Below are 4,080 nucleotides of genomic sequence, written 5' to 3'. Positions count from 1 at the left end.
CGCCCAGGTCCTGACAGAGGTGGGAACATGACTCACCAATGCTCTGTCGGACTGCGCAGGGCGGCTGGCACCGATTGCCTTGTCTCACCAATTGATCCAGGGCTCGTGCTTCTTAAGCCAGGGCATACCCAGGATCATATCATATGAATCCATATCGAGGGCAGCGAGCTGTTCGAGGCTGTCAAAGTCTTTAAACTTGACGGCCAGATACACTTGGACGTTGGGGACAGTGACGACCTTCCCGTCGGCCAATCGCACTGACACCGTCCTGTTGTCCTTGCTTTCTCTCAAAGTATCGGACAACTTGTTGTTATTACGAGCAACCGTCTGGCGACGTGCGAAATTCTTCGACGCCCCAGAATCGACCAAGATTCTAAAGGGATGATCGTATACCCGTACACATCCGTGTACTACGAGCAACCCGCCGCTGCTCTTCGCCGATCCGAGAGTGCGAAGACTCTCAGTGCAGCGGGGCTGCCGTAGCTTTAGCGTCAGAGGAAGACGTTCGACTCAAAGAGTCACTAATACTAAGTTCCTTATCCAAAGGACACTTACAGCCCAAGACCAGGGCTCAAAGTTAACAGCTTAACTTTTATGCTTCAAAACCAGAAGTGTTTTATTTACTATTATTGCGGCCAAGCCGCCTAGGGGTAAATGTATCTCTTTAACTATCTAGCATAGTTAAACCTAATCAAATGCATAACGTGTGGCTTTCAGCCAACGTACTGAGAGACCTTGTTAGCTCTCCAACTTATGTACTGAGAGTTTGTTAACTCTCCGGGTACTTCGTACCCCTGTGTGCTCCACACCATGTAACCCTGTTACACTCTCCCCCACTAAGATGAGAACATTCCGTTCTCGAAACTCTCCTCAGCGAGGTCACGTCTTGTTAAGACGGCGGAGGTTACTACACCTCACACCAGCGTTGTACAGCTCCGTGAGCTCACAAACGCCTACGCATCGTTGATGCCCAACTTCTTGTCGTCGGCCCACGGCCCAATGCTCCAAGCGCAGCGCGCATCTTGCTCTCAAGCGGTCTCAGACCTACGCTCGCGCTCCGCGCCTACTCCAAGAGCTGCAAACCGCTTAGAGCAATGCTCTTGACTCATTCGAGTCGTCGACACAGCTCAGCGGATGGACACTCGCTTCACAGCCGATAGGTCCGTGGTTCAAACCCACTAGGGCACAGCCCTCTCGTTCCATGAACGATTGTTCACGCTTGGACAAGCTTAAGGGCAACACCCTTTTAGCTCAATGGTTGAGCGTTGGCTTTGAAAGCCATAGGCCAGTGGTTCGATCTACGTGCGGGACACCACTTTCGCTGTTACAGCGCATCCACATTTGGATCATGCTCATCGAGCAAGTTGTTTCAAAACAACTATGCGTCTATCGAGACGCTTGTGCCTGAACCTTGTTCAGCACAACACGAAGCACCTGCTTCCTTCGGGACCATGTCCCTAACACTACGAGGTCTCTCCACCTCCTGCTCCCGCTGCGAGCACCGCTCATACGTACGAGCTGGCTGCTGCAGCTACTGGTCAGAGCCTGAGCTCAACTACTGACCTCATCGCTCCCCACTCTAGTGGGAGGCGCCCAGCGCCTGGCGACGCTGTCGCACGCCATGGTGGCGCTTAGGCACATGATGTGCCCGGTCGTAAGCGTCAACGACGTCAGGGCAATCTTGCCGGAGGATAACCTCAAACTCCCATGAGTTCTGTGAGTGAGGGTAACCCCTCCACTTCACTAAGTACTGGGTACGACCCTGGCGTCTACGCCACGCCACAAGGCGTTCCACGTGAAAGTGGAGCTCACCATGCTCATCGAGCAGAGCAGGAGGAGGCCTTGCCTCAGCTGGGCTCTCGCGGGGAGAGTCAGCACTTGCCGGAACGGCGTCTGCGTCCATACGACGCCGGCGTCCACGACGCGAACGTTCACCGCCCATCGGTCGATCTCGAAGAGATGATCCACCTTGTGGATAGGTTGAAGCCACCACTGTTGACTCACAACCAGGTCTCGGACCTTGAGCGTCCAGCTGCTCGGCTGAACGTTCAGCTTGCCTTGCTCCTGCATCTCGAGCACTTCGCTCCGCGACCTGTGGCTCTGCCACATGCTGTTGATCAGCCATCAGTGGATCCACCACTTGCTGTCGTTCAGCTTCCCGTGGCTCTACCACCTGCTGCCCTGCAGCTGTCCGTGGCCCAGCCACCGCTGGTGCCAACGCCTCCGCGCTCACCTGAGCAGGGTCTTGGTATGGCTTAAGCAAGCCGACATAGAAGACCGGATGCGTGCGCATCTTCTTCGGAAGGTTGAGCGTATACGCTAGGCCCTTCTTGGCCACGACCTTGAACGGTCCTATGAACCGAGGTCTTAACTTCGTCTTGAAGACTGCAGACACTGCATGAGTAGGTAGGTTTTTAGCGTTTAATAAAACTTGGTCACCGACCTCAAACCTCTCAACATTGCTTCTGCCCTTGGCATCTGCATGTTCCTTCTGCGTGTCTTGGCTATCAGCCATAGCGTCTCGTACTTGACGCATTACGCTCAGTCTCAAAGAGACAAAGTCATCGACTTGCTTGCGAACCGCAACAGGGCTGACATCAGCTAGCCGCTCGGCTATCCCTCCCCCATCAAGCCCTGAGCCACTGCGTGGCGGCGTCAGTGGGACGTGAGGGTTAACCAAGTCGTTCACATAGAACGGAGTGTAGTCTGTCGAGGCGTGCACTGCATTATTTAATGCGAACTCAACGAGTGGGAGCGTCTGGCTCCAGCGTTTTGGCGCCTCAGCGCATACGCTTCGGAGGGGTATCCTTAACAACGCGATTCACGCGTTCGGTCTGACCATCGGTCTGCGGATGGTCCGCTGTGGACATGTCCAAACGAGTGCGGAGCACTCTGAAGAGGGACGTCCAGAACTTCGCGGTGAAGCGCGGATCTCGATCCGAGACAATTGCCTCAGGCAAGCCATGTTGGCGAAAGACTCGGTCTAAAAACAGCAAAGCTGTACCTTCACCATCAATGGTGTCCGGCACTGCCGACTAAATGAGCCATCTGCTCAATCGGTCTACAAAGAGCACTATACCTGTGTTTTCCCCCTCATCCTTGGGAAGGCCAAACACAAAGTCCATACTCATGGACAGCCAGCATCCCTTGGGGACAGGCAAACTCGCCAATGGCGCTGCCGTGCTCGGCGCGGACTTTGTCCGTTGACACGTCTCACACGTGCGTACATAGGTGCCGACCCACTTATACATCTTGGGCACCAGTACATCGAGCTCACCGAGCCATAGGTCTCTCCCGACCCTAAGTGCCCGCCCACGGGCGTATCATGAACCTCATAGAGGATTCGATACTTTAGATCCTCATCATGAGGAACGACTACACGAGGGTTATCCTCAGCGTCGGTGCTGTAGTACAGCAGGCCGCCATCGAGTGAGTATCGATGCAGCCTCGCGCGTAAGCGCCCAGACAATTCCTTGTCAGAGTCTTTAAACTCTTCGCTCCAAGAGCCCGTAGCAGCGCTACGCACATGTCGTCTTGTGCATACGCTCCGCGTATCAAGTCAGGCACTGACGACGTCACTGTCGTGACATGAGCTAACTCGTAGTCCGGCCTGCGCGAGAGCGCATCGGCCACTACATTAAGCCGCCCCGGCTTGTACTTCACCTCGAAGTTATACTCGGCAAAGAAGGAAAGCCATCTTGCCATTCTCTGAGAGAGATGAGGCGACTATGTCGCAGTGCGTAACGACGCATGATCAGTAAAGATCACAAAAGGCTTAGAGCCTAGCAGGTGTACCCTGAATTTGACTAGAGCATACTTCATTGCAAGTAGCTCTTTGTCATGAACTGGATAGTTCTTCTCTGCAGCTTTGAGCTGGCGAGACTCAAACGCGATCACGCGTTCACGCCCTTCGGCGTCTGCTTGTAGTAAAGCACAACCGATTGCAAAATCGGAGGCGTCACAGACGACGCTAAACGGACTATCCGGGTCCGGTAGCGCAAGGATCGGAGCCTGGAGAAGGCTCTCCTTCACAGCCTCAAAGGCTCCGTCGTGCTCGACGTTCCAGCACCATGGTGCGTC

The 4,080-nt window shown here is 54.5% G+C and overlaps 1 pseudogene across 1 annotated transcript; it reads left to right on the top strand.

The window, feature by feature from the left end:
- Positions 1 to 1,240: 1,240 nt before the first annotated feature.
- Positions 1,241 to 1,311, top strand: PITG_31794 (annotated as a pseudogene). The gene has a single exon. The product of its transcript is annotated as a tRNA-OTHER (tRNA).
- The last annotated feature ends 2,769 nt before the right edge of the window (positions 1,312 to 4,080 follow it).

This window comes from Phytophthora infestans, genomic scaffold (assembly GCF_000142945.1).
Source record: "Phytophthora infestans T30-4 supercont1.1537 genomic scaffold, whole genome shotgun sequence".
Classification (NCBI taxonomy): Eukaryota; Oomycota; class Peronosporomycetes; order Peronosporales; family Peronosporaceae; genus Phytophthora; species Phytophthora infestans.
This window is presented reverse-complemented; position numbering and strand designations above follow the sequence as displayed.